General features: G+C 42.0%; 1 long non-coding RNA gene across 1 annotated transcript; it reads left to right on the top strand.

Annotated features, from left to right (window-relative positions):
• Nucleotides 1-15,558: 15,558 nt before the first annotated feature.
• LOC144990506 (uncharacterized) lies at nt 15,559-17,128 on the top strand. The gene is made up of 4 exons (XR_013654476.1): nt 15,559-15,734; nt 16,287-16,464; nt 16,594-16,688; nt 16,845-17,128. It is a non-coding gene; the product is annotated as an uncharacterized LOC144990506 (long non-coding RNA).
• Nucleotides 17,129-18,781: the final 1,653 nt, after the last annotated feature.

The following is an 18,781-nucleotide window of genomic DNA, read 5'->3' as shown; positions in this document are numbered from 1 at the left end:
TATTTGTCATGTTTTGTCAAGTTCATGTCTGTCATTTGTGTCCTCATGTGTCGCTCCCTGTTTTCTTTTGAAAGTTCCATCCACCTTTTCCTGCCCATGTCTGTCTTCCCCCACAGCTATGTCTACCTAATCATCCCTGATCTTTCCCACCTGTGCTGTCCCTCCTCATATGTATTTATGCTCTGCGTTCCCTCTGTCCTGTGCCTGTTTGTCATGTGTTTTCGCTTGCCAAGCTTACGCCAATCTTGTGATCTCAGGATTAAAAATAATTCCTAGAACTCTGCATCTTAGTCCTCTCCATTCTGTGGTTTTGTCAGTACAAACAGGCCAGAATGGACTCAGCAGAGAGCAGCACTCTAGCTGCCGTTCTACAACGCCTGGAGGCTCGCCTTTCCCAGCAGGAGGACTTCCAGAAGTCACCGGCCGCCCACATGGTTCAGGTCACCTCCCAAGTCCAGGAACTACGTCCAAGGCAGCCCTTGACCAACCCGCCCCCGGGAGCCTCTTCAGCCGTCCCGGCCTCTGCCCCGCCAGCGCCTGCCCGGTGTCAGGAAATCAGGATCGCCCTCCTCCCGAGCGTTACTCAGGGGAGTCAGGATTATGCAAGCACCTCCTCACAGACTGTTCGATCTATTTTGAACATTCTCCCCATGCATTTGGATCAGACAGAGCCAGGATCGCCTTCATGAACTACCACCTATCGGGGAGGGCTCGAGCTTGGGCCATGGCCAAGTGGGCTCGCGACTCCCCTCTAGCCTTCCAAAAGGCTCTTCAGTGCACGTTCGATCCCGTATCTACCATCTATAAGGCGCGGGAGCTTACCTGCATACGCCAAGGAGGGGACTCGGTCTGTGAGTACGCCGTCCGTTTTCGCACCTTGGCGGCGGAGAGCGGATGGAACTCGGTGGCACTGTACGACGTCTTCCTGAAGGGGTTGGCGCTGCGCATCCAGGAGCAGCTCATACCCCTGGATTTACCGTCAGGTCTGGACTCCCTCATAGCTCTCGCCGTTCGCACGGACAATCGGGTTCGTGAACTGGCCTCCCGGCGTAGCCGCGGTCCCATGGGGCAAGCGACGTATAGCGGGACAGAGGCCACGGAGAGGCAGGTCTTTCGCCAGGTTCCGGCCGACCCGCCTCACTCGCCCCCTAGGGGACGGGAGGAGGAACCCATGCAGGTGAACCGAGCATGGCTCTCAGCGGAGGAACGACAGCGACGTCAGCGGGAGGGACGGTGCTTCTACTGTGGAGAGCTCACCCATCTGGTTCCTTCTTGTCCTATGAAGAATTCTGCAAGGGTGAGTCACATTGCAACTGAGGACAGACCCTCCTCGAGGAACCTGGTCCTGGGTTATCCCTGGCTGTGTAAGCACGGACCCCAGGTCGACTGGTCATCAGGGAAAATCCTGGGATGGGGGTCAGACTGTGATGAACACCGGAGCCCTGGGTCCGCAGGTAAACTAACCCCTGTAAACATTAACCCACTTCCCATTCGTCCTGCTTTAAGTCCCTGGACCCCGGAACTCAGAACAGTTCCCACCTGTTACCACCGTCTGGGTGAGGTCTTCAGCGAGTTCAGAGCATCGAGTCTTCCACCCCATCGTCCGTATGACTGCGCCATAGACCTGGTTCCAGGGTCCACCATTCCCAAAGGGCTTCTGCACTCCATTTCAGCGGCAGAACGCCAGGCCCTGAATGACTATATCAACAACTCTCTGGCGGCGGGCCTAATCCGTCCTTCCTCCTCTGCAGCCGGGGCTGGGTTCTTCTTCGTTGGGAAAAAGGACGGGACCCTCAGGCCCTGCATCGACTACAGCACCCTCAATGACATTACCATTAAAAACCGTTACCCATTGCCGCTCATGTCCTCTGTTTTTGACCAGCTCCAGCAGGCCAAAGTCTTCACAAAACTCGAACTCCGAAACGCATACCATCTGGTCAGGATCAGGGAGGGGGACGAGTGGAAGACGGGGTTCAACACACCCAGGGGCCATTATGAGTATCTGGTAATGCCCTTTGGGCTAACCAATGCTCCCGCCGTGTTCCAGGCCATGATCAACGACGTCCTCAGGGACTTCCTGGACCACTTCGTCTACGTGTATTTGGACGACATTCTAATTCACCCCCCTGATCCGGACACTCATGTCTCCCATGTCTCTGCGGTTCTTAAGCCCCTTCTGGACAATCACCTGCATATCAAGGCGGAAAAAATCGAGTTCCATGTCTCAACCGTCGCCTTTCTGGGATTCATAGTGTCCGCAGGGACGGTCACTGAAACGTCCCTTTGCGTCGGCTCCGCTGCTCACTCTGCCTGACCCATGCCGCCAGTTCGTCGTGGAAGTGCATTCCTCCAATGAGGGGATTGGGGCCGTCCTGTCCCAGCGGTCGGAGCAGGATGGAAAGTTGCATCCCTGTGCGTTCCTGTCCAGGCGTCTCTCTGCTGCCGAACGCAACTACGACATCGGCAACCGAGAGCTGCTGGCGGTCAAGGTGGCCCTGGAAGAGTGGAGGCACTGGTTGGAGGGGGCCGAACACCCCTTTGTGGTCTGGACGGACCACAAAAATCTGGAGTACATCCGGAACGCCAAAAGACTTAATTCTCGCTAGGCCCGTTGGCGACTGTTTTTTGACCGTTTTTCTTTTGTTCCCTCTTACAGGCCGGGGTCCAAGAACATCAAGCCGGATGCTTTGTCCCGTCGTTTTGACCCCGCGCCTGTTGCCAAAGCACCTGAGCCTATCCTTCCACTGTCATGTGTAGTTGGAGCGGTGTCCTGGCAAATAGAATCTGAGGTAAAGCAGGCTAACAGCGGGGTGCAGACGCCCAGTGGTTGCCCGAGGAACCACCTGTTCGTTCCTCTGTCACTACGCTCTAGGGTGATTCACTGGGCCCACGCCTTGCTGCTTTCCTGTCATGCGGGAGTTCGGCAGATGATGCACGCAATCTCCCCGAGGTTCTGGTGGCCAAGCATGGGGTCGGAGGTCTGGGAGTACGTTGCCGCGTGTTCAGTCTGTGCCCGGAATAAATCATCCACCAGACGTTGCATGGGACTCCTTCAGCCCCTTCCCATCCCTTCCAGACCATGGGCTGACATCTCTATGGACTTTGTCACTGGCCTTCCCGTCTCACGGGGCCACACCACCGTCGTGGACAGGTTTTCTAAGATGGTCAGGTTCATCGTCCTGCCAAGACTGCCATCGGCCAAGGCCACGGCTGAGATCGTCATGCACCAAATCTTGCGATACCATAGGTTCCCAAGGGATGTTGTGTTAGACCGGGGACCGTAGTTCGTGTCCCGGTTCTGGAAGGAGTTCTGCCGGCTCATTGGCGCCAAGGTCAGCCTGTCCTCGGGACATCACCCAGAATTCAACGGCCCGACTGAACGCCTCAATCAGCAGCTAGAAACTGGCCTCCGGTGCTTGATCTCCCAGAACCCCTCGACATGGAGCAGACTCCTGGTGTGGGTGGAGTTCACCCACAACACTCTACCTACCTCGGCTTCTCACCCTTCAAGTGCGTACGCGGCTACGACCCTCCTCTGTTCGCAGATGCGGAAACTGAGGTCGCCGTCCCGTCTGCTTACGCCCTGGTCCGTCGCTGCCATCACATCTGGGCGGCCGCTCGACAGATCCTGGCTCGACAACAGGATCGGGTCAAGACGGCTGCGGACTGCAGGAGGCATCCCGCTCCCGTCTACCAACTCGGCCAGAAGGTTGGGCTCTGGATCAGGGATCTCAACCTACACGTCCCGTGTAGGAAACTGGCTCCCTGGTTTGTGGGACCGTTTCCCGTCACCAAAGTCATCAACCCAGCTGCGGTTCGCCTTCGTCTGCCCCGTTCCCTCCGGGTTCATCCTACGTTCCATGTCAGCAAGGTGAAGCCGGTGGTGGACAGTCCTCTGGTGCCTCCCTCAGAGCCCCCACCGCTGCCCAGGATGGTGGGGGGTGGTCCGGTGTACACGTTGCAGAAGATCCTGGCCGTCAGGAAACAGGGTCGTGGTCGGCAGTTCCTGGTGGACTGGCTGGGCTACTATCCGGAGGACCGCCAGTGGATTCCGGAGCGTTTCATCGAGGACAGGTCCCTCCTGACTGACTTCTTCAGGTTCGGGGCTCCTTGACCATCTGGTGTCGGTCCTTAGGGAGGGGGTACTGTCATGTTTCATCAAGTTCCTGTCTGTCATTTGTGTCCTCGTGTGTCACTTCCTGTTTACTTTTGAAAGTTCCATCCACCTTTTCCTGCCCGTGTCTGTTTAAACCCATTTTTCTTTTGATTTTCCTTTGATCTTCATATTTTTGCTTTGATTGCTATTTTCCCTTTGACTTTTCCGTTTATTTTTTTTTGTCTTTGCTTCAATCCCTTTTCCCTTTTATTTTTCCTTTATCTTTATGTTTTTGCTATGATTGCTATTTTTCCTTTGATTTTTCCTTTGTTTTTGTTTTTTGTTTTTACTTTGACTGTTATTTTCCCCTTCGACTTTTCTTTTGATCTTTTTAATTTTGCTTCAAACCCATTTCTCCCTTTGACTTTTCCTTTGCGCTTTATATTTTTGCTTTAATTTTCATTTACCTTATAACTTTTCCTTTGAAATTCATGTTTTTGCTTTGAACCCTTTTTTGTTTTGATCTTTTCCTTTATCTTTATGTTTTTTTCACTGAATGCAATTTTTCCTTTGACTTTTACTTTCATCTTTTTAGTTTAACTTCAAACCCTTTTTCCTTTGATCTTTCCTTTGATCTTTATATTTCTGCTTTGACTTCCATTTTACCTTTGAGTTTTCCGTTGATGTTTTTGTTTTGGTTTTGCTCCCTTTCCCTTTGATCTTTATTTTTTTGGTTTGACCGCTATTTTCCCTTCAGTTTTCCTTCAAACCCATTTTTCTTTAGCTTTTCCTTTGATCTTCATATTTTTGCTTTGATTGCTATTTTCCCCTCGAGTTTTCCTTTGATTTTTTTTGTTTTTGCTTTAATCCATTTTCATTTTTTCCCTTATCTTTATGTTTTTGCTTTCATTGCTAGCTTCACTTTAATTTTTCCTTTGATCTTTTTGTTTTTACTTTGACTGTTATTTTCCTTTTGACTTTTCTTTTGATTTTTTTAATTTTGCTTCAAACCCATTTCTCCCTTTGACTTTTCCTTTGAGCTTAATATTTTTTTTTAATTTCAATTTACCTCATAACCTTTCCTTTGAACCATTTTTTTCTTTTGATCTTTTCTTTAATCTTTATGTTTTTTCGCTGACTGCTATTTTACCTTTGACTTTTCCTTTCATCTTTGTAGTTTAACTTCAAACCCTTTATCCTTTGATCTTTCCTTTGATCTTTATATTTCTGCTTTGACTTCCATTTTGCCTTTGAGTTTTCCGTTGATGTTTTGTTCTGGCTTTGATCCCTTTCCCTTTGATCTTTATATTTTTGCTCTGAATGCTATTTTCTCTTTGATTTTTCCTTTTATCTTTTTTTTCTTTAGTGCTTTTTTTCCTTTTATTTTTCCTTTGATCTTCATGATTTTGCTATGAACCCTTTTATCCGTAGATTTTTCCTATGATTTTTATGTTTTTACTTTGATCTCCATTTTTCCTATAACTCTTCCTTCGCTCTTTTTATAGTTTCTTTGATCACTTTTTTCTTTAGCTTTTCCTTTGATCTTTATATTTTTGCTTTCACCCCTTTTTTCCTTTAATTTTTCCTTTGATCTTTATATTTTTGCTTTGATCAGTTTTTACCTTTCATGCTTCCTTTGATCTTTGTGTTTTTGCTTTGACTGTTATTTTCCTTTTGACATTTCCTTTGATGTTTTTATGTTTGCTTTCATCCCTTTTTTCCTTTTTATTTTTGCTTTCATCTTCATGTTCTTGCTTTGATCTCTTTTTACCTTATAACTTTTCCTTTGATCTTCATGTTTTTTTGAACGTTTTTTTCTTCCGATCTATCTTTTGATCTTTATGATTTTTCTACTACTATTTTTCCTTTGACGTCTTTCATCTTTTTAATTTAGCTTCAAACACTTTTTCTTTTTATCTTTCCTTTGATCTTTACGTTTCTGCTTTGACTTCAATTTTACTTTTGAGTTTTCCTTTGATGTTTTTGTTTTGGCTCTGATCCCTTTCCCTTTGATCTTTATATTTTTGCTTTGATTGTTATTTTCCCTTAACCTTTTCCTTTGATCCTTGTGTTTTTATTTTGACTGCTATTTTCCCCTTTGATCTTTTTATTTGGCTTTGATCACTTTTTCCTTTGATTTTTTCCTTGGCTCTGTAGGCTTTTGCTTTGACTGCAATTTTCTATTTACTTTTTCCTTCCTTTTTTTATTTTTTGCTTTTAACCCTTATTGTATATGTATATGTTGTGTATATATATATATATATATATATATATATATATATATATATATATATATATATATATATATATATATATATAATAGGAAATGGAAATGGAAAAGTAATGGAAAAGTATATGGGAGAAAGAGACAGCACATAACAGCAATGCCCAGTGGCCAGTCTCTCTGAGAAAAGAACATAGCAACCTCCCTGAACAGAGTCCAGTAACCATCACAGTGGCAGACATCCAGGAAGCTCATGTCAGGCATCATTGCAACCAAGATAAATAGGCACATGGATCAATTGATGAGTAACACACAGAATGGCATTGGTAGAGGAGCCAAACACCAACTCCTTGTCAACAGAACAGTCGCTCAAGACTGTATGTCACGACACACCAACCTGTGCACAGCCTGGATTGATAACAAGAAGGCCGATGACTCAATGCCACACACATGGATCACTGAATGCTTGGAGCTGTACAACATCAACAGGACTCTAAGAGCCTTCATAGGAAACTCAATGAAGCTGTGGAAAACCACCCTTGAAGCCAATGGGAAGCCACTTGCACAAGTGTCCATCAAATGTGGGATATACCAAGGTGATGCTCTGTCCCCACTGCTGTTTCTGCATAGGTCTGAACCCCCTCAGCCAAATAATCAGCAAGACTGGCTATGGATACCGACTCAGAAATGGGGCCAACATCAGTCACCTCCTCTACATGGATGACATCAAGCTATATGCTAAGAGCGATCGTGGCATTGACTCCCTGATCCACACCACCAGGATCTACAGGACTGACATTGGGATTTCATTCGGGCTCGAGAAATGCAGCCGGATGGTGACTAAGAGAGGCAAGGTAGTCCACACAGGAGGGGTCTCACTCCCAGAAGGAACAATAGCAGACATCGAGGACAGTTACAAGTACCTTGGAATTCCACAGGCAAATGGCAACCTGGAGCAGGCAACAAGGAAAGCCGCAACAGCTAAATACCTCCAACGAGTAAGGCAAGTCCTGAGAAGCCAGCTCAATGGCAAAAATAAGACCCGGGCAATAAACAGCTACGCACTGTTCTCAGAGAGACCAGCCACTGGGCATTGCTGTTATGTGCTGTCTCTTTCTCCCATATACTTTTCCAGTACTGTTCAGTTTCTAGCCTTGGTGGGTCTGCTCGGCTGTTTTCACCCTGCCGCATATATATATATATATATATATATATATATATATATATATGCGTCAAAATGAAAATAGAAATGAGATAGAAACTTGTGCGCTTACTTGGTCCGTTCTTTTTCTCTTTCTTTTGTTGATGCAATGCAGCTGTATTGCTTTTTTGATGGGCGTATAGTCTTCATACGCCGTCATTAAACTCTCAGACTCTCACTGAAGTATAGCGCTCTCTTTTTTTCTCCACGCATTTCCATGGTGACTCCGAAAATCGGCGATCCATTGAGAATGTCTTTATGTACTTGCAAGCGCGTTACACCCATGAGTCAAGCTTAGTTACGCTAACTCATATCCAGTCTTTTGGAACCAACATACCCAGAGTAAGCAAGTTCAGGCATATTTCAGCCAGAGTTCAGGGTTAAAGTCAGGGTAGCTTAAACATGCTTTCTGGATCTAATGTTATCCCTTAGTGAAGTTTGACCTTTGCTCTGTTGTGACTTTGCTCTGCCTTGCCCAGTTTGTTTGCAGATTCTCTTATAGCTCCTTGACCATCCTCTCAAGCCCTGTATGTGTTTTTCAATAAACACAGTTGTACATGGTTCTAAACGTCTCAGCCCCTTCATCACAGTCATACGCTAAAACCATATTTTCCGGGACATTTTTACATTAATGGGCCTCATCCAAGTGTCCGATGTTTGGTCCTGGGAGCTGTTTTGGTGGATTAAAATATTTTGATTTAGGTGCCTAAGGCAGACCTGTCCCTCTTGTTCCCCTGTTCTTCACGGTCATCATTTGGGTGACTGGAACAAGGAAAAATTTTGCCCAGAATTTGCATTGGAAGATTGTTGCCCAATATGCTCTACATACCTTCCTTGTAATCAGGCAAACATTTTTGAGATGAACTCTACTGGGGGGTATTCCAGAAAGCAGGTTATGCTAGCTCCCACGATAAATTTGAGGCTAAGGAAGTTGATAACCTCAGCTTTCGGTTCCAGAAATGGAGGTATGTTTCAGGGTAGGTCAAGTTGCCACGACAACTCATGCTCTGAACATAACCGGGTCCGGAGCAGGTTTAGTTGAAGCTTAGTTTGTTTTCAGAGAGGTGAAGCAGCATGGCGTGTCCATTTAAAGATGATTTATTGGATGAATAAGCTCAGACAAAACCTTTTCCACCATGAGAGGGTGATAAGACCACGTATGGATGTTGGAAAGATAAACTTTTTACTTTGATCTAACTTAATTATTTGCTTCAGTTAAGATAAATCATTTTTTTTGTTAGGTCACCTTAAAAATAACGCGTAGTTTTCAGACAATTATTTTCCTTTCTTTCAAATTAATTCAATTAAGTAGGTTTAACTTTGGTGCTGCTGTTAGAGCGGCCCCGCAAAGGGATTCTGGGATATCATTCCCTTTGCCTGTCTGGATGGATTTGGGTTTAAGTGTGGGTATTTGACAAAATATGTGTAGTTGTTTAGCGGTTTTACTGTGTTTTGCCGAGTTATTTTGTCCTACTATGCTTACGAGTGAGAGTGAAGGAGAGCATGACTTTTTATAACACCCGTACAAGTTCTTACTGTAATGACAATGATGGGAAATTCTTTAATGAATTTTTGCACGCCGTGCATTTTTTCCGTCCTTTTTATTGTTATAAAAATAAGCATATCTGCTGGCTCAAACTTAGACATATGAGAGTTCAAGAAATATAAGTAATTAAGATGATAAAAAGATTAATTGAGTAATGTGACATTTAGTTAGATGAATACGTAAATTTGAGTTGTATAAACAATTAGTGAGTTTTATAGACGTAAGAAATTAGGTTGAATAAATGTAACTTAACTATTTGTTACCAAAAGAAGTAATTCATTCAAGTTGGCAAAATTGAATACGATATATATATATATATATATATATATATATATATATATATATATATATATATATATATATATGCGTCACAAGGAAAATGGAAACAAGATCAGAAACTCGTTCATTTACTTTGTTGTTTTTCTCCAAGCAGAAACTCTTTTTTTTTGATGATGCAGCCATGTTACTTTTTTGATGGACTTGTAACTTTTTTCCGCCGTCATTACAATCTCAGACTTCGTCTCACTGAAGTATAGCGCTTTCTTTTTTTTTCACCACGCGTTTCCATGGTGACTCCAGAAATCGGCGATCTATTGAGAATGTCTTTATGTACTTGACATGCACGTGCATTAACCCAGGGTTACCAAGTCAGAGGAATTACGCCAACTCATATCCGGTCTTTTGGAACCGACATACCCAGAGTAAGCAAGTTCAGGCGGATTTCAGCCAGAGTTCAGGCTTAAAGTCAGGCTAGTTTAAACATGCTTCTGAGTTGCTTCTTTGAAAGAATGAAGCGTTTATCTGAATAAACCAAAGTTCAACATGACAGTTTGTCTCACGTTTTGTTTCTTTCCTCATGTTTGCCAGTTTTGTTGCTCTGATGTCATGTTAAATCCCTCAATAACACACCACTCCATAACGGTAAGATACCCATGTGCATTCTGAAGAGGGTGTCAATGATTCCAGGGCAGAAATATTTCTCTTTTATGGCAACTGCATCATCTGAGAGGAAGTCAGTTTGTTTGATCCCGTCTGACTTGAAAAGCAGTTGTAAAAGGTGGTTTCTGGGATTTTCTTAATGCTGCTTTATTCAAATCCCATCACAGTTTCTCCTTTAAATGCCTTGTCCTGGGTTTGCAAAACACACTTGTCCAGATATACGTTGCTTTCTTTTACCAAACTTGTGTACTCTTCTGCATCAAAAAGCACACACATGCGATGGAATAATCCAAGGGCTCAGTGGATGTTTGTGCAGTGGGTGAGCAAAGCAGAATGTTGCATACTCCTTAATGGATTTGTCACCAGTTTTTTGCCCAAATTCTTGTAACACACTTCCTTACTTCAAAGGATATTTTGGTGAGACTCTTATGTTGCCAGCCATGATTCCTTCAGTTGGTGTTTTTTTCAACATGGAGTAAAAGTAATTGCTGACATCACTTCCTACAGCTTTGGCAGTCTTTCCTCTTTGGCGATATTTGGCTGATGTAAATCTTTTTTTTTATCTTGGTGTGTAATGTCACCAAAGTGCTTTAAATTAAATTATATTTTTTATCAAATTGTTTAGGCCCGTTTTTTGTGAAAACTAGACAGCCATTAAATGCATTTTGGTGAGGCACGTAAAAACAGCAATTTTTTTGTGGCTGTCATCTCATTTTACATGTTATTTGAAAGCAAGCGCACAACAAGGACGGAGTATGTCAGTCCATGGATGACGTGGTTTTTGTGTTTGTATTTTGAATGCTTTTGGTGCTTCATTGCAGTTTTGGAGAGCACTTTTGGGATGATGTCTGTTTTTATCTGTATTTGGACTTGTTCACTTTTGGAGGATGGCTTTTTTTGTCATTTGTCCTACAATCATTACATCTTTGTAGTATCTTTGTCATATGGGTCATCTATGGACTCTGGCTGCTTATGATATGATTGTTCTGAGTCTTCAGGACTGCTTCTGTCCTCTTCACTTGCTTTTAGCCCCTCTGCACAGGAAAGCTGCTCTAGATCACTGTTTTCCTCGTCTGCTTTCTCTTTGACCAATTGCCCCATCTTGTCCGCTATATGCTCTGAACAAGGGAGCTGCTCTAGATTCTTTATTGAGGTACCAATGTCTCCACTTGGCTCTGTTATTTCCTCTATCCTTTCTAACTGAATTTGCATTCTAAACAAAGATTTATGTAGTATTAATTACAAAATATTTAGTTTATAACCTATTATTTAAGATACCAGAGGTAAAAAAAAAATATATGTGAATGACTCTCATCTGTCTTGCCTTCTGAAACTCCGAAACTCAAGAACTGAGACCCTTCCATATCCATCTTAAAAGGTATTTATTTAACTAAGTATTTTTCAGTATTTCAGATGTCAGGATCACGAATTTGCAAATTGTACATTTTTACTACAGCAGATAATTTGGTCTTTTCGATCTGTTCTATTCTTTTGCCTAAGAAAATAAATAAAATCAGTATAGTAGGTCAGGCAAAGGGACCTGATGACAGTTTGAGAAATCGCATGACACAATTTATAGCTAAACTCAGTTTATCCAGTGTTTTATACAAGCCTTTTTTTCTGTCCATAAAATGAAAGTGTTTGATTAAAGTACTTTTCACAGTGTGTGCAACACTGAACTCTTTGGACATGGGTGTTCAGTGCGTGGGTTCCGTTTCTTTCATGAGGCGGCTTGGCTATAGATGCAAAGCTTTAGTGTCATTGCCATAACAGGATATGAATGATCCCAAGAGGACCAGTTTAACAAAACCTAGTTATTTCTAATCTAACTAAATTTTTAAAATATTTCGCAGTGTGTTAAGGCATTTGACGCAAATACTGCTTTAGACATAATATAGACGATGACTTCTTTAAACAAAAACTGGTTTGCATTAATTTTTTGTTTAAGAAATGCTTTGTGCATCAGGCCGCAGTTGCATTTTAAAATCCTAATAAATATGATCATTTATTTATCAACTTAAGGGTTTGAACTATTTCAGGAGCAGCAATTGTCAGACTGCACTGATGATCAAAAAGGGGATAGATCAGGATCTCAGTTCACGGTCCAAAACAGAAAAAACATCTGATGAAGACATGTCAGGTGAGGATTATGTATCAGACTTTGTGTGTCACAAGATGATGATTCAGATGTGAACATTTCCATCCCTGACTGTTTAACCCTTGTGCTATCTTAGATGACCCCACCCTTACATTGACGTGTCCTCCCTTCCATGATAAAGGTGGAAAAATTTCATGTAATCCATGGACACCAGTGAGGTTCACAAATCATTGAAAATGATTGTTCAGCGCACTGTCTAGTGGGTCTAGATGACCCAACTCCCAATGTTAAAGTGCCTAGGATAGCACAAGGGTTAAGTGAAGACTACATTTTAGCATATCCTGTCAGGGGATGCAGAAAATTGAGCAAGTCCCGATGGAGTTCTATCCAGTTCATCTGCTTGGGGGCTCCTCTCTGAAACTGACCGCTTAAGCTTCAGAGATACTGGATCCTTAATCTTTTGCAGACTCACTAAAGGACCACTCAGAGCCAAAGGGTGATGCTGATGTTCCCCTTTTAAAAGCTATACTCATCTGACACTGAGCTAACACAATTACTGTTACTGTATGTCTGTGGGAACCCACAAAGCAAACTGTTGTGCCATTTGTGTCAGGCAGAACTCAGGCCTGGACTCAGATGCAGTTTAGCATTTTTAATCTTAGATGAAGGCTTTTGCTGTGGCACAGGATAAGACCAAACACACTGGCACAGGACAAAGGGAGACTCAAACTATTTAAGACACTAGGGAGGGAATCACAGGTGGAAACAATCAGGAAGGATTACACAGTCACACCTGTAGGGAAACACACTAGGGCAAGAAATAACAAGGCCTGAAATCAGGAGAGTTGGTATTTCAAAATAAAACAGGAAGTGCAACACGAGACAACACCGGTGACAGACATTGACCAAAAGTTTACAACTCAGGACATAAGACTGAAGTTAATCTGTTGAAATTTATATTGCTTTTTTCTTTTGTTAATGTTAAAAGATATCATTTCAGGTATACTTATACAATTTTGATAGATACTATTGTCACTGCAGCAAGCGTGTGTGGGGGGTTGTTACATTTTCTTTTTCCTAGGGGGCATGCAAAAAATAACTGAGATGCACTGATGTAGCCCATCTTTTGGACTATTTAAACGTGTAGTTGTAGTGTTAAGCTCATTCTTCTCTGAGTTCTGGTACATCGCCTGTCGGTCCTGGGGGAGGATCCCTCCTTCGTGTGGACACCCCGGAGGTTTCTTCGTTTTTTTCCGGAATCTGTTTTTTTTTTAAGAAGTTTTCCTTACCGCAAAGGAGGGTCTAAGGGCAGGGATGCCCTTTTTAGTTTAGTCTCTGTAGTCAGTTCAGTTAAGAATTTTACTATTGAATTCTATGTATTCATGATCCTTATGACTTTATGTTTACTTTACATTTACCGCTGCGAAGCACATTAAGATGACTGTTGTTGTGATTTTGGGCTGTATAAAGAAAACTGAATTGAATTAAAGAATGCTAAATAACTAACCTGCAATGCACCCTGGAAAAAAGGGTGCTTCAACAGAGAATCAAGTGGCTTCAAAGTTTTTATTCCTGAACATGCCTAACCCAAGGAAAATGTCTTGTAAGTTTACTTGAAATCAAGGGTTTTTTTCTTCTGTTTTCCAGGAAAAGATGCTCATCAAGAAATGCGGTCCCAAAGAGTACAGAAGAAGTGGTCCACGGCAGAAGTAATACAGCTGCTGACGCTGTATTTCAGTAGTCAAAGGACAACCAGCCAGCAAAATTGAGTCACTGCAAATAGATTGAAGGCCATGGTTGAAGATGCACGATTTTGTGATAAACAAAATTTCATTTGTGTTTGATTTGTGGAAGAAGCTAATGAGGGCTAGTGGATCCTCCGTTCATCTAGTTTTCTTGGTGATGTCTGCAGTTGGCCTGGTGTTCCTGTTGTGTGTATGTGGCACACAGTTCTATGTGTTTTATGTTATGTGACAAATAGCCAAAAGTTTTAAATTGTGCTGAATGAATTCAGAGTGAAAGTTGGATAATAATTACTTGCAGATGTGCCTCGGCTACTTAAAAATATATAACACTGAATATTATGATGTAATGTTTTGTACGGACCTTAACTTCAAGAAATTCTTTGAACTGGACCTCTTTAATTTTAATTGAAGACCCCTGGTCTTGAGGGAATAGTCCAGGGATACCATATTAACCCGCTCAGGTGAGCGTCTGGGTGTGTGGGTGACTGGAGCCATGGGTGTGTGATTAGAACTGCAGTGCTTTAAAAGGGAACAGTTTGTGTTAAGATTTCTTGCTCAAACTGTTTAAATTCAGAACATCAAGCATAGTGAATGCTTGATGAATGGTTGATGTTCATCTATTTTTATTTTCCAGACAAAACTTTTTTAAAATTTTATTTCTAGTCTTTAAATGTGGAATTCAGTCATTTTGGTTAAAATATATTTAGATGTGCTTGTGTTCTATGTAAAGAAATGAAAATATCCCTGCAATAAAAATGTAATTGTTAACTGTTTTTTTGCATTTGATCTTATTAAAGTAGTTCAATAATGCAGGCCAGATGGTCGGCCCTTACATAGTTTCATCTCGCCAAATTTGACCCTCCTTGCAAAAAGTTTGAACACCCCTGTATTAACCGAATAAAACTTTAATACTGTATTTCCATCTCGATTGTTTTCAGTAGAAATTTTATGGAGGTGAAAACAGGTAGCTGATCTCTGAGATCTTTTTCCATTTTGAGTCAAAAGAAGGAAAATTCTCTAAAATGATAAAAGTGAAGTGTTTCATATTATAGCATTTGTAAACTATGAACTGGTGCTAAATCTAGGTAAAGTATTAATCATTTGGTGTAGCCTCCCTTTAAGCTAAGCAATTAAAATCATTTCCTGGAAAAACAAACCTCTTGGACTTGGGCCCTTATTGAATTCACAGATTCAGTTTTACAACCCTATGTATGGCGTTTCATCGCTGCCATAAATTGAACGAGCGTGAAGACAACTGAGCGGGCGTATTCAGGAACTGAGTGAGCGAACCTTACAACCACGCAGTCAGCGATTAAACGCCAAACCTATGTGGCCTGCGAGTTAAAATACTTGCCCATCCCTGCCCCACACAGAGTTTTCACTGACCAAAGTAGCGCCTTCAGCGACCGCCTTTGCTCTCTGGCATGCTGTACTGAAAGGCTTAGGAAGTCCTTTGGATGGAGTGCAATAAGACGGTTCAATGAGGTTGGGAGGGGAGGGGGCATGAGGCGGCGTCACTGAATAGGCAACTATTTTTACTACTTTTTACTACTATTATTGCTTTTATTTGTTTTAAATGCAGTCGGATGGTGACAAAGAGAGTCAAGGTAGTCCAGACAGGAGGGGTCTCACTCCCAGAAGGAACAATAGACCTTTTTCGCAAAAACCGGAAGTTCGTCATCAACGTGTAAACCTAGTTCCGGTTTGTGCTTCGCTGGCGGAGGAATGGCAGAGCCTAGAGTGTTTTCGAAGAGCCTGAGTTGTGTTCCGAAGTTCACCAGCACCGATGTGATGAAGAGTGTGAAGATGCAATCGTCCACTAAAGGAAACAAATTGGACATGGGATATAAATTCGTCCACGAAGAGTTTATCCACCATTACCAAGGTAAGCTTCAGCTAGCTTTAGCCATAGCCGCATCACCGGTAACTCTGTGTGTTTACGTCAACTGTAAATCCTGGTGTTATTAATTTGTAATATAAGGCATCGCAGTGAATATGTTGTGTGTATGTTTAAGTGAAAAGGCATGAGATTAACATAACACCCAAAAATTTGGTGAAGCTGTAAATAAGAAATGTTAAGTTGCCCGTATGCGTGTTCATTTTGCTGCGGTTGCGGCACTTTCTTCACTTACTAGTATTATTTTTCTGAAAGTATGGTGAGCAGAAGTCCTCTTTTCCTGGACATGTCCTCTCTTTTGATACTTATATAATAAAATAACATTGAACATAGATGAAATGTAATTATATTTGCTTCATGTATGCAGCTCTGAACACCAATTACTCTCGATGAAATATCTCACAAACTCACTTCACTCCTCTTTTTTACAAACTCAAATCTGGTCACCCTATTGACAGTTATAGTTTCATGTCATTCTGAACATTGATGTAGCAACATAAGTATGTCCTAATTTTAACCTATATAATTTATTGTGTCTAGATATCACTGGACGCAGAAAGTGCCAACCTGAAAGCTTTCGTCTGCAGTTGTGTGGCTGCTAAAGGATTTTGCAATCACATAGTTGCCATCCTGTTCCAGACCGCACATTATTCACAGCTGGGTCTGCAGGCTGCTCCACCCCCCTGGCCTGCACGAGTGGCTTGCAAAGATGGCACAGGTGGGTTTGTGATCATATTGTCATTATTTTTTAAGAACGTATGTGTATCCATAACAACTCTAAATTATTATAAAAACACCCCAAGTAGTTACTACAGACTTTAATTGCTTTCTGCCTTTTACTTATAAGGGAATCCATCCTGAACCGGTTAGTGAGCTGATGGTGCAAAAACCCAAAACAGTTGGCAGGGACGGTCAGAGGTCCACACTGTACAAGGCATACAGGTGATTAACTTTTTGTTGCTTTGTGAGCAAGTTAAGTTTTTTTTTTTTTAATCTTATGACTAACCAAATTATGGTTACAGCAGATATAATGAATTAAATTTAAATGTAGTTATGCACTTATGTCTAACTTTTGTGTGTTGTGTTTCTCTTGTGTAGGACCACAGCCAGATCCATATGATGGCATCTGGAAGCAGATTATGCCAGGTGCAGCCCCAACCTCTCATGGTTGTGTTGGATGGGTTTCTGAGATGGAATGAAAGAGAACTTGGATATATATTGTGGCAAATGCATGAATGCATACCTTAAATTACACTTATCTTGTCTTTAACAATCAGTTCAGCCTTCTGTCTTACTGTTGATCTGTAATGTTATTTTTTATTGTAAATGTTTGATGTTATTTGCATACCAAAAAATTAAACGAGGCACAATTTTGACCAAAATTGTTTTATTTGTTCATCTAATTTTTTTGTGTAGTCAGTCACATTTCAACAGAAAAATATTACGAATATAACAATTATATTTAATTAGATTTTAAGAATATGTGGAAACACTAAATTTTTCCATACTATTTGCACATTATACATTATTTACATACCAAACATTAATTCACTCTTCAAAACAAAAAAGTCCATGATAATTTGCCAAAACACGGCGGTTAAGCCAGATCTGATTCACACTGCCCATCAGTGTGAGCGGCACAGAGAGTTCCTGATGTGAAAGGACTTTATCCTACTGATCACTCTTTCCACCATAATTCTGAGGCGGGTGATGGCTGCGGTTTGTTCTGTTTCCTCCTTGCTGAATTGAGCTGAAAGCTTAAAAGGTGGAATAATGATCTTAGATCCAATGTCAGTTAGGAGGTCTTGAACGAGGAACTTTTGTCCGCCATGACATCGTCTCCTGGCTCCAGCAAAGGAACTTGGCTTCTAAGTCATGGATGTAATCCAAAGCCTCATCCAGAGCACCTGTGAAGATAAAGAAATTAAAAATCAGTCTTAATATATTAATGCTACCTTTCAACACAACACAGTAATCATGTTTTGAAAAGTATGTTAAGTATTTAATTACAAATACATTTCATTTATTTTTGTTAAGGAAATTACAAAATGACAAAATGCTCAAAAGTGATTAAATACATGTAATTAAAATAGGTGAGAGCATGAACATCTTTTATTATAAATATTAATTTGTTCAGGTAGAAATGCATGTATCCAATAACGGTACACATAGTTGACTAACGTTAACCAAACACATTATGAACAACCTTACCTGCAGGTGGGTGTGTCACGTAGTCGTGATCCATCTTTACTGTCTTAGCTTAGCCACCATGTCGCTAGTATCTTCACAGCTTAGCTGCATAGCCTGACGTTTGAGGTTCTGTCATATTCTGACTCCCTTCTCAAAGGATCAGTAAAGTTGTTCCAAGGGAAAATACTCGGGGCAACACCACTCTTCAGGCGACGAACGACGCAGCCGCACCACAATCCCAGAGCGAAGTTAGTAAGTGCCGGCAGCAGAGGGTGCTACCTGTGTTTACATTAAAACTATGCCCTTCATCTCTTCGGATCGCCTATATCCATTTGGGTTTCAGGTTTAGATCCACAGGAAAATAATGAAATGAAAGGTAAGGCTGTTTTTGGTTGGAAGACGAACAGCCTGGAACGCAACAGAGACTGCAACTCTTCGACTCTGCCATTCTTCATATCTGCTGCTACGCTAACAGGAAGTTGTTTTACACGTCATTGACGTATTTCCGGTCGAAAAATGCGGAAGTGTGAAAAAGGTCTATAGCAGACATCGAGGACAGTTACAAGTACCTTGGAATTCCACAGGCAAATGGCAACCTGGAGCAGGCAACAAGGAAAGCTGCAACAGCTAAATACCTCCAACGAGTAAGGCAAGTCCTGAGAAGCCAGCTCAATGGCAAAAATAAGACCCGGGCAATAAACAGCTACGCACTGCCAGTTATCAGATACCCTGCAGGAATAATAAGATGGCCAAAGGAAGAGATACACACCACAGATGTTAAAATACGAAAGCTCCTCACCATGCATGGAGGGTTCCATCCCAAATCCAGCACCCTGAGACTGTAT

This window comes from Oryzias latipes, assembly GCF_053564925.1.
Source record: "Oryzias latipes strain Hd-rR chromosome 1 unlocalized genomic scaffold, Olatipes_Hd-rR_3.1 chr1_Y_3".
NCBI classification, from domain to species: domain Eukaryota; kingdom Metazoa; phylum Chordata; class Actinopteri; order Beloniformes; family Adrianichthyidae; genus Oryzias; species Oryzias latipes.
Note: the sequence above shows the minus strand (reverse complement) of the source record. Positions and strands in the feature narration are given on the sequence as shown.